At 35.7% G+C, this 12,699-nt stretch overlaps 1 long non-coding RNA gene across 1 annotated transcript in view; it reads left to right on the plus strand.

Annotated features, from left to right (window-relative positions):
- The first annotated feature begins 4,066 nt into the window (after positions 1-4,066).
- LOC122305800 overlaps positions 4,067-12,699 on the plus strand; it is a 54,279-nt gene continuing 45,646 nt past the window's right edge. The window contains exon 1 of the long non-coding RNA XR_006241251.1: positions 4,067-5,982. This is a non-coding gene — a long non-coding RNA (uncharacterized LOC122305800). The remainder of the gene's footprint in view (positions 5,983-12,699) is intronic.

Raw genomic sequence — 12,699 nt, forward strand, 5'->3', positions numbered from 1 at the left:
ACAGATTAAGACATGTTTCTGTCTCTAGATTACCCTTTCTTAGACAATTGGAACCTTCTATATCTCTTGATTCAAATAATGTTTGTGACACGTGTCATTTTGCAAAGCAAAGAAAGCTTTCTTTCCCTGTTTCTCAGACACATTCGAATAATATTTTTGATTTGATATATTGTGACATATGGGGCCCCTTTGGTGTTGTCTCTTATTCTGGTTTTAGATTTTTCCTTACAATAGTTGATGATTACACACGATGTGTTTGGGTATATATGCTCAAAGCAAAGTCTAAAGTTCCTTCCATCTTAAAAATATTCTGTACAATGGTAAAAACACAATTTAGTGTTTCTGTCAAAGCTCTCAGGTCAGACAATGGGTCTGAATTCCTTATTCCTCAATTCTATCATGATAATGGCATATTACATCAAAAGAGCTGTGTGGAAACTCCACAACAAAATGTTGTTGTGGAGAGGAAGCATCAACACCTACTAAACACTGCTTGAGCTTTAATATTCCAAGCAAACCTCCCTCTAACCATTTGGAGTGATTGTGTGTTGACAGTAGCACACATCATAAATAGAATACCTACTCCTCTCCTTAAAAATAAAACACCTTTTGAAATGCTCTTCAATAAAGCTCCTAATCTTTCCCATCTAAAAGTATTCGGATGTCTTTGCTTTGCATCAACTCTTTCAAATCACAGGCATAAATTTGATTCAAGAGCTTTAAAATGCTTATTCTTAGGATATCCCTCTGATATCAAAGGATACAAATTGCTAGATCTAAACAAAACAGAATATTCATTTCAAGGAATGTAATATTCTATGAAAGCCATTTTCCTTTTAAAGCCTTACCATCTAATTCCGAGGCTCATTCCTTTCTATTTCCACCAAATACTTCTGTTTCAGAATTTTCTTCCCTTTTTCCTAATACTCCCTCAAATCCATTTTCCAATGCATCAAATCCACCAATTGAACAAATGCCAAACACAGAAACACTGACTGAACCAAATAGTCAAAATCCTATGCTGAATACTGAATCAACTCTCAATATTGAATCAACTCTCAACACTGAATCCTCTAATGATCAACATTCTCACAATATTGATCATTCTTAGCAGCTTAGAAGATCTTCAAGCATGAAACAAACACCTATATATTTATAGGATTGTTTTTGTGGTTCTGTCCAAAATGTTATACAAGCAAATTCTTCATCTCCTCATGCTGCTTGTTCTCCTAACAAAGGTATTTTCTACCCCATCTCTGATTTTATATCCACAACTAGACTGTCTTCATCTCATAAAGCATTCCTAGTATCCATTTCTGCCTCCCAAGAACCCAAAACCTTTAAACAAGCTGTCCAAATATCTGAATGGCAAGCTGCTATGCAAAAAGAAATAAATGCCTCAGAGTTAAATAAGACTTGGGAACTTGTTACTCTTCCTAAACATAAACAGACCATAGGCTGCAAGTGGGTCTTTCAAATTAAATATAAAGCAGATGGCACTATAGAGAGACACAAGGCTAGATTGGTTGCTAAAGGCTACAATCAACAAGAGGGATTGGATTTTTTTGACACTTTTTCTCCAGTAGCAAAGGTCACTTTCGTTCGGTTAATCCTAGCCATAGCTACCATTAGAAATTGGCATCTTCACCAACTAGATGTGAATAATACTTTTTTACATGGTGACTTACATGAGGAGGATTATATGGAATTACCTCCTGGTATGGCTCAAAAGGGAGAAAACAAAGTTTGAAAACTTCTCAAGAGTCTTTATGGCTTAAAACAAGCTAGTAGACAATGGTTTGAAAAACTGTCCAAGGCCTTGCTTCAATATGGTTCCAAGGTAATTTAGATTCTTCTTTGTTCATCAAGAGATCTGAATCATCCTTCATAGCTATACTGGTCTATGTGGAATTTGTCTTATTAGCTAGTGACAGTTTGATTGAAATTCAACTTCTCAAAGATTTCTTACATCACCAGTTCACAATTAAAGACTTGGGAGAACTCAAATATTTCCTTGGCTTGGAAGTGGCAAGGTCCAAGAATGGAATCTCAATATGCCAAAGGAAATATGCTCTTGATATACTTCAAGATACTGGGATGATTGCTGCCAAGCCTACTGCATTCCCAATGGAATCCAATCTTAAACTCACTGGAACAAATTCTGCCTTGTATGATGATGCATCAGCTTATAGAAGAATGATTGGACGATTATTGTATTTAACTCTCACCAGACCTGATCTTGTCTATTCAGTTCAAGTTTTAAGTCAGTTCCTTTCCAAGTTAGCAATCAGTCATTATCAGGTAACCACTAGAGTTTTTAGATATTTGAAAGCAACACCAGGACAGGGATTATTTTTTCCCTCATCATCAGATTTGCAATTGAAAGCCTTTTCGGACAGTAACTGGGCAAGGTGCATTGACACTTGAAAAAGTGTCACAGGGTTTGTTATTTTTCTAGGCAACTCACTGGTTTCATGGAAAAGCAAGAAACAAGCAACAATAAGCAGGTCATCTACAGAGGCAGAATATCGGGCCATTGCATCAACCACCTGTGAGATTCAATGGCTTCTTTATGCCTTGAAAGATTTGGGAATTAATCATTCTCAATCAACAATGCTTTATACAGACAGCAAAGCAGCCTTATCCATAGCAACAAATCCTGTTCAGCATGAGAGGACAAAGCACATTAGAAATAGATTGTCACCTTATCAGAGAAAAATTGCAGCAAAAAGTCATCAAGCTATTTCATATCCCTTCAAGATTGTAGCTGGCAGATATATTGACAAAATCCCTTGGTTCTCTACTATTTCATCACACATTACGCAAGATGAACATCATTAATATCCATGTTCATCTTGAGGGGGGGTGTTGGAGTATAACATCCAAGATTGAACAAATGGAATTGAAGTCTAAAGCAGCAGCAGCACGTGTTAAATTAAAAGAGGAAGAAGAGTTAGTTAGTTAGTCATTTTTACTTCTTTCTTGTACTTATATATAAACAGAGTTTCATTTTGTAATAATTCATTCAGTCAATACAGAAGAATATATCTCAGTTCTAGGTTTCTCTCTTCATCTCGAGTTCATGATCTTAATTTCATCTGAAACTTAACAACGTGCACAAAAGTCAATCGGTAGCAAGGGAAATCAAATCGATCCAAACAAACACCATATATATAAGGAATTTCCTCTTTAGGTAAAAGTCCAAAGACCATTTAATTAGACCAATTAAATAAGGCTCCATCCATAGCGAGCATATATGTGAAAAAATGCATAGTTCAGGCTTCTGCTAAATCATCAACATTTTGTTCTCGAATTCTTTTATTTGCAAGTTGGTGTGTACTAGAACACCATCCACACCACTTGCATGGTACGTAAGATTTAAATTTAATTTAATTTTTTTTTTATCAAATGAAGTTATATATATCATGTAAATGCACGCTTTACTTATTATAAGTATGTTATACCCCAATTTAATTTCGATGAAGTACTAAGGACTGCCCAATCTCGAGATCATAAAAACATCACGGCCACTATAAACACCTTGGACTTGGCTTTAGCCTTACGTACTTGATGGTCAGCGTGGCCGGGATGTGTTTCGACTGTTTAATATGGCAATTAAACAAATTCGAGTATAAAGAATGAGGCAGCTACTCCTGAAGCTAGCTAGTGCTGAAACAAAAGTTTCCCTATAATAATTTTCCCCCAACTTTACAATAGGCAGAGCCCCTATATCTATACATGTACAACTGAAAAATATACAGTTAATAAATAAAAGATGCTACTGCTACAATGGATGATTTGAGAGTATTCTGGAAGATGCTCTCGCTGTTGAGTGCTGCTGCATATTCTGGACAGAGTCTACATTGTGTGCTGTCTGCGCACTACGTGCTGCATTGCCTGCTTGCTGCGCCTTACGTTCTATGTGACCTGCATGTAATGCAGGTGTCGCTTGCGCAGTCTCTGTACTAGCTAGCTGCAGGCTGTGCATCAGGGACTGCATGTGATGAGTAATTTGCTTGAGCGACTAGCAACCGTAACCTGAACTTGATGATCAGAACCGGCCCACTTCACTTAACACAGATCACCACGTACGGCATGCAGTCAGTAACTCTTGGGCGCCTCTGATCATGTGCATGCACGAAGCACGATAACGTCGTCCTCCACTATCGGCCATAAAATTTAGCATATTTGCATTAAAAAATGACAGCTTGTATAAATACTACATATCTAGATCAAATATTCATGACCAAGTATGTATATATGTGTGCGTGTGTGTGGCCGGCAGCCTTGTTTTGGGCGAGAGATCGAGTATCTCATGATAATGTTCCGGCAGTAGTAGTACTGTATCTAGAAGTAGTATCCAGTTGTGTGTACGTACGTGACTCTTTTCTGGCTAATTATATCAGAAGGGTACCTCAGTTCACCATGCATGCCCCATTAATGTAGCTAGCGAGCTAGGTGCATGAAGTAATGCATGGCCTTTTTTCATTTGTTATTAAGCTGCATTTCCGGCCTTTTATTATAGTTCTGCCCGAACGTCAATGCTGTAGATCATCAGGATGTTTGCTCCGTGATGTTTTTAATCAGTGCATGGAGAAGGGTATCAATGGTGCTCAAGATCACATTTTTCTAATTATTTGAGGTAAATGCAAATTAACCCTTTGAAAATAATGGTGGTTTGAAAAAAAAAAACAAACAAAAAGACAATTAAAGATAAGAAGCTACACACGACACAATAGACAATCCAGTTCTCTTTGTTCTCAGTGCACAAATTAAATCATGTATATATCATGGGATATTCCTTTAATTTAACATTAATTGATGTATTATATCATCATATGTAATATTGTTAGAGTCACAAAAAGATTTTATAAAGTTAAATTTACAAATTGATGTAAATTTACAGAATATATTAAATTTATTTTATAATAAGAATAATTTTATAAAATGACGTCTTTTATTAAATCACGGCATTAATTAATAAATTTATATTTATGAACTGACTTTAATGTCTAAAATATTTCTTTGGTCTGGGTCCGGGGATGTCATGTGTGGCTTTTATATGTTCAGTATGAAAGAATTGCTCTGGGTTCACTCACTATAATATTCTATCAATTTGGCCCATTACATTTACTGTAGGCTCTTCTTGTTGCGTTTGCACATGCATGGACGTTCCACTTGTCCCATTATATATCTCTAGATCTCTCATTGTAAACTCTATAAATATCGCCAGAGCTAAGGCTTCAGGCAATTCATATGCTGAGGTTGCTTTAAGTTTCTTGAAAACTTATATGCATAGCAGATATAACTACTCTAGTCTCTAGCTAGGCAACTACCAGCTTGCTTAATTTAGCTGATTTGGTTCTTCCCATCTCTCTTGCTCTCTCCTTGTATAACCAGTTGTCTTTCAATCTCTCAGCTTGATCCATGGCCCAGAAAAAAATTTTAATCTCCGCCTGTCTTTTCTTTGTTTTGATTTTCTTCCAATAAACTTAGTTCATTGAGGGAAGGCATTTGCTTGTTGGGAAGAATAACGAATTTCAAATGCTCCAAACTCATAACAAAATCCATGAAAAGGAAACTAATAAGCACGGAGGTAAGTTCTGTGATGATGATCATGACATGACGGCCATGAGCGACGCAATTACTCATGAAGCCATATTACTGTCTCCTCCTATAGTAGCAGCTGACGAAGGTGTGGCACCTCCCCCGCCGCCTCCAGCTCATGCCATTATCACTAATTCAGGCCAACAACTCCAGGTCCTAGCCCTGGTAGTGGGCATCCCATTCATGACCAGGCTAAATATTTCTCAATCTTCCTGCATGTATAGATGTTGCATGCATGCTGCATGCATATACATATGTTCTCATTGATCGTTGCATGTGCAGGAAATGACTTCATTATCTGCATTTAAATGTATCATTAATAATGGTGTTGTGCTTCAATTGCCAATTAAGAATTTAAGGTTATAGCTAGCTAGGGTTGAATTTTCTTCCGGCCTGTTTCTTGTCCAAAAAACAAAAACCTGTATTTTTCTAGTTTCCACTCTATTTAGTTATGTTGTAACTTTGGACAAGTGTCCATATGTACAATAAGGCGTTGTAATTTGTGGCTTTTGTCAATTTGTTGGGTTTTCAATGAAATCTATCTAATTATGCTATTCATCCTGCCCTTTTTTTTAAAACCTTAATATTTTTTTATCGACACCCGACATCATTGATCAGCACAAAAGGTTGCACTTTGCAACTGCACGTACATAGGAAATTCCTAATTAATAATAAATATGAGTAAATCAATGTTTGAATCGGGTTGATCTAATTTAGGCAGCCAAAGGTAATTAAACGATTAATTAATATTTGAGAGTCAAAATGTTATGGAGGACTTGCCCACCACTACACTAGAAATGTTTTTTTAGGATGAAAAATTTCATCCCAAATTGTAGGGATTTTGTCTCAGAAAATATTCTGGGATGAAAAACCAAGGTCGTCCCTACATCACTATCCCAGAAGATATTTTGGGATGAAAATCACCATTTTGTCCCAAAATATATCTTTAGGGACAATTTTGAAATTGACCGTTTGATACCATTCAAACGGGTTAGTTTTTTTGTCACAGTTTAATTTCATTCCAGAATGACGTTCGAATGGTTACTTTTGGATGTTCGAACGAAATTAAATTAGTTGAATGATTATGAAAACATGTTCAAACGATCACACATTTTGATAACGTTTGAACGGTATAAAATAGATTTCCGTTCAAACGTTAAAAGAACAAATCGAATGGTAAAGGGATCAAACGGTGTTGAGTTATTTTCGAATGGTACGATAATAAATTGTGTTCGAACATTTTTTGACTACTCTGATGTCATTCGAACGGCTCAATCAATAATGTTCAAATGTTACATGGTCGTTTGAATGAAAACTATTTTATTAAAACCCCATAATAATAAAAAACCAATTTGACATTCATGATATTTGTAAAACATAAATTAGAAACTGTTTAATACTCACGAAAGTTTTATAATAAGTGTGAATTAATAAATAACCATGAGACTGACATTGTTCATACATAATTAGATAATGTCTTAATCTATATGTAAAAAACCATCAGTTGCTTGGAGGCACGTTGATCAGCTTATAATTTTGTCTTCCAAGTGTAGAAGCTGTCAAAGTAATATAAGGATAAGTCCAGGATAGTATTCCATAGGGACAAAGAGTTATCAAAGCGTTTGTGAGATTTCCTTTGTGTAAAAAATGTATCGATTATGAAAGATAAAAATAAATGTGAATCTATGTTTCTAAATTACCAAAACTAAGAAGTTTAGAGAAAATGTGTATCAAATGAATTAAACTTGTAAGAAACAATAAAACAAATATTTGGGATGCAATTTTCACTTGCTGATTTGGAGATGGATTTACTTCTTTTTTCACATTTTCTCAACCATGATCCTATTCCTAGAAGTCATGGTCGGATAATATAGCAATGAACCACAATTCTTGGCCTAATAAAAATACTTGACAGATTATATGACAATTGTAAAATAGTGAAAGAAAACCATCAAAGTCTTGTTACTTGTTCAAGTATTAATTGTGCCTTTACGTCTACAACTAATCTAAACCAAGAACAAAGAACTTCGATCATTTCTAAAAGTAAATTGAAATATCATCTACCAAGTTAATCATTGAAATCACATAACATTGAAGAAAATCCACCCCAAAACAGTTATAGGTTACTTATTGAATCCCAAACTCAAAATCTAGCCTATCATCTCTAACTTAATAAAATGCTCAAAAATAATAAATCCTAACATTTCAAGTTACTGTATGAAAATAAATACATGAGAATAAATAAAACAAGCTTAATGAACAACTAAGAAATAATATTGAGGAACTAAAAAAATAAAAGCTAAATGCGAGAGAGAGAGTTCCGTCCAAACTAACAAGACTGAAAACATAAAGCTATGAAAAAAATAATAACACTAGCCGACTTCACTCCAAACGAAAAGCAAAGTAATGAATAAAACCAAAAACTGCCGCCTGCTACTAAATGAAAAAAAGAAAGAAAATAAAAGCTACTCCTTGGTCTGGAAAACACCTCCAGCCGTGAAGACCAATAGCATGCCAATGTCTAAACGAAAATTAAATGCTTGAAGACAAAGCAAGCCGCCTTCTACTAAATGAAAAGAAAGGAAAATAAAAACTCAAAGCTACTCTACTGCTTAGGTCTCGAATGAAAACAAGAAGTGAAAAAAAAAAGATAAAACAATCAGCCGCTTTCTACGTCTGAACGAAAGGGAAAGAAAAATTAAAACTCAAAGACTACACTCTAGTCTCTAGGTCTGGAATGAAAACAAAATAAAAGCAAAACTATCCAATCTGCTGCTGCTTCCAGCTAAATAAATAGCTGATCTCCTGCTGCTGCTTTTCGTCCAACTGTCTTCCATGTCTCAGCTTAATTGACAAATTCGGTGAAATCACATGCCAAAAGCTGAAACCGAATAATCCTCTAGTCTAGGTATGAAATGAAAAGCTCCAACCCGTCTGTCTATGCGTGATCCCATGTGATCTCCTGTTGCTCCAACTTAAACAAAAAAAGAAAGAAATAAAATTAATTACTCCCCACTACCACGTTGCTCCCAGGAAGTCATGCATGTGTGCATTTTTATTATTCCATCATGTTGGCATTCTGATGTGTTCATCCCTTGGAGAGGAGGGGGGCAGGTTCAGAATGATGCAGACATGCTTTGTCGTTGGAGATCCCCAAAAAAAAGAAATTCACATGCTAAAGGCTACCGCCGAACGAGAAAGAAAGAATTAAATCTCTGCTGCTGCTGCACGTTCAGCTATCTCCAACGTGATATGCAATTGATCTCCTGCTAGATGAGATTCTACAAAAACCATAATCAATTCTTTTATTTCTTCATAGGTCCCATTCTTTCTTTCCTTCCATAAATGCCCTACAATATATAAATAAAATGATATTATAATTTAAGTATTTCAAGGGCAAATATGAGACTTTGATGTGCAAAATATTATCATCAATAAATTTTTCATTAAGTATTAAAATTTTGATGCATAATTAAGTGTTCAACCCTTATTTGATGTAATAAATCACTCACTAAAACAACTTAATTATACATTTCTAACACTTCATCACACGTACTCACTACAAGAAATATGTTATTTAGCCACGATTTTCCTTTCCATGACAACCGTTGGTGGGAAATAGATGGCTTATGCCACAAAAAGTCAACAACGAAATTGTTAATGTTTATTGTCACGAGTTATGGTGCGACGACTCATAAACCGTGCCTATAAGTGCCTTCAAAGACGACATTTCTCTCGTGTTAAAAGGGTGAGCGGGAATTAAAACTAGAACACAGGCCATTAATCAAAAGCCCTTCACACGGTCAGGGTATTGCTTGTTGGGAAACCATATACGAGCTGAGCCCCAACTTGCAATTTCACCTCACCTTCGACTACTCTTAGACAGACTCGATCATCACGGTGGTTTTCGAAACGTCAGCTCCCTTCGACATCCACTTGCTGGCGACAGTTGCCGCCCATTACCACCTCACTGTCGCCAATTGGCGCCACGAGCTGAGTAGGGCGTTTATTTCTCTTTTCAAGATTGAGCATCTCTCCCTCTCCCACTTGGTAAATCTCTTGCCTATTGCTGCCTCATAAGACTTTCATACTGTGTATCTCTGGGGATTGAGCCCGTTTCATTCTCTGGAAATTTTTCAATCTGCTTGTTTAGCTATGAATATACATTCAAAGGGACGAGGGTTGAATACTGAAACCCAAAATTAGATTTCCTGTCTTGGAGGTAGATCTATGCGCATGCTAGGAACTTTATTATACAAGTCTAATTTCAGGATATTTAATTAGGTAAATTAACGGTTATTCCTTGGTTATGCACTCCATGTAAACACCTGCTGTCGATTGCCTTCTTGAGGTCTTCACCCTGCGAAGGCCAGTTTTTTTTGGAAATTACCATAAATTGCGTGATATAGAATAGGTATATTTCATTAATTAGGAAATTAATTAAGTTTCAGGGGGCTAGCATCATGTATAGATATAGAGATTTTCCTGAGCACTTGAGACTGATGCAAGTCCAGGATGATAAATAGGATTTCTCCTTGTGTTTTTCATTAGATCTGTAGTATGTTGATCCAAATTCACATACATGTTTAGCATACATTGAGGCTCATGAAGTACTTACATATACATATATATATGCCTATATATGTATATGTAATAACTGTACCAAGTTTTTATTGTCAAGGACTATTGGCACGAGTTTTTGTAAGGCACTGCATAACATCTTAGGATTCCACCAATGTGGAATTCATGGCCAAGAAAACATGTGGCCATTTCAATACAATGTCGACTAAGATCTTAATTAAGAACTTGAATCATAAAGCATGAATGCCAAAAATTGGTCCATGAACAATTTTCCATTTTGGGTTTTAAATGTGAAACCTTGAAGGATATTGTGGCTTATTTGGCTTTTTCTTATGAGTGAGAAGGCCAGCAATTTCCTCCTCTTTTGGCCCTGTTTGTAACTCAAAGTTAACATGTTGTTATAATGCTCCTGCCCTGTCTTCACCCAACCTATATATTTAATTAAAATGTCCTTTGTCAATCGCATAAACTTTTGTGGTCCTATGAAAATTTCTGACTGTACAATTACCTAGTACTAATTACCAGCTGTGGGCCATAGTCAATACTTATACTGTGCTGCCAGCAACCTGAACATGTTCACTAATGTTTAAAGAGTGGGAGGCACATAATCGTATATAAATTTATGTGTTAGAAAACATCATCTTAAATGATTTGCTGAGACCACAATATTGTTTAATTTATGATTTTAGTTGAAAGCTGCTTGTGTAAATTTAGACAGTATCAAGTGTGATGAAACATAACACTTTCATGCTGTGGGAGGGTTATTTCCATGCTATAAGATTTCAGCATGCACTTCTTTCCAATAGCTCCATCACCAATTGTGATATACCTATGAATCTTGCCATATTGCATACGAGAAGCCCCTATTGGCACTCTTTTAATCAAAAGGAAGCTGAATGACTAGATGGTTATCCCAGTTGTGCTTCCTGATCTTTGCTACTCTTTACCTCTACTGTCATAATGTAGAGTACCCAATATATATGCCTTATCTTGCCCTCTCTCTCTCTCTCTCTCTCTCTCTCTCTCTCTCTCAAGAGCTAGAAATAAACAACATAATAGAAAATCTGAGAAATGGAGAGAAAGAAGGAAGGAGGGTATTCATAAGTAGAGGTGATGTTCGAATATAATATGTGTAGAAAAGGTGGGGGGAGGTGTGGTGATATCATAAAATATGTTTACATCCTAGCACCAAATTATTAAACTTTGTTTTTTCCCTGCCTCTTTTATAATTACCATGAGGCCGAACAACATTGGAAAAAATTATAATTTCAGGGAAGGCCAAACTGAACGACAAGGAGCCTAAGGACCAACTATGTATGAGTCTGGTCGGAATGTTGTTTGGTTAAGTATTGTACTGTGCAGGAACGAGAGAAAGAGATGTTGATGGTTACTGATGAAATTTTTTTTAATTTTTTCTTTACAGTCCAATACAGGGTGACTGAGAAATACTCACGTGGGATGATCTGGAATTATTAATGTATCTCCTCATGCACAAGATTGTATCAAACATTCATGCATTCTTGGCATTTGCATTACTCACTGGCAGGCTGGAAAACATCAGCATTTCCAGCCTGGCAGTTATATCAAATTGAAGCACCCTTGCAAATTTGATCTGGGTTGCAAATGAGAGTCTGGCTATGGTTGTGTAAAAAAAATGTTGCCTGGTTGATCTTATACATTTGGGAAATTTCCTGGATTTCTCAACCCAATTTGTACACACATGCTTTAGAATTTTGCCTAATGTTTCAAGGAATAACCACTCATTCAGAAATGAATGAATGGTTAATTGCTTTAACTTTTGAATACTGTTTAACCTTATAATGTGGGCCAGCCTGTCACCATCATTAAACGCTGTGCATGTATATTACTTTAATATACATCAATGAATTTGTACATTGATGTATATACTGGGGTCTTGGCTTGGTGTTTGGAGATATAAATTGATGAGATTAGTTTCTCGAATACGCACACGATCGCCTATTAATTAAACTTGCACTGTGGCAAGTTTATATGTGTATTATCACATCTTTTCATGCACTAGCTTTTCCTTTATATATTGCATAGAAGCAGAACAAGGCACTAAGATTCACAATAGTGGGCGTAATCTTCATCATTTCTATTATAGCAAAACGTGTTTGTGCATGCATATGATTGTCTTTGTCAATTTTTTACATGGATGGTAGGAAAAAAATGGGGAAAATTAAATCTCAGTGCTTCTATCCTGTTTATACTTATATATTTGACCTCCATAACCATGTGATTATGCAGCTACAATTTCCTGGGTTTAAGGCCTAATTATACACATAACTAGTTTTGGTGTACAATTTTAGTTTCACCACTTTAAAAAATTCAGATTGTAACTATGTTATCTCTGTTAATTCTGAACTTAGTTCTATATTAAATATAATAGTTGGGAATTTGAGTGTCTGTAATGTACCGGTTATGTTTTATTCTAAAGGTTCTTCAAGACAGAAATGTGTACATTCAGGATTAATGAGTGTATTAGTCCTT

Source organism: Carya illinoinensis, chromosome 1 (assembly GCF_018687715.1).
Source record: "Carya illinoinensis cultivar Pawnee chromosome 1, C.illinoinensisPawnee_v1, whole genome shotgun sequence".
Classification (NCBI taxonomy): domain Eukaryota; kingdom Viridiplantae; phylum Streptophyta; class Magnoliopsida; order Fagales; family Juglandaceae; genus Carya; species Carya illinoinensis.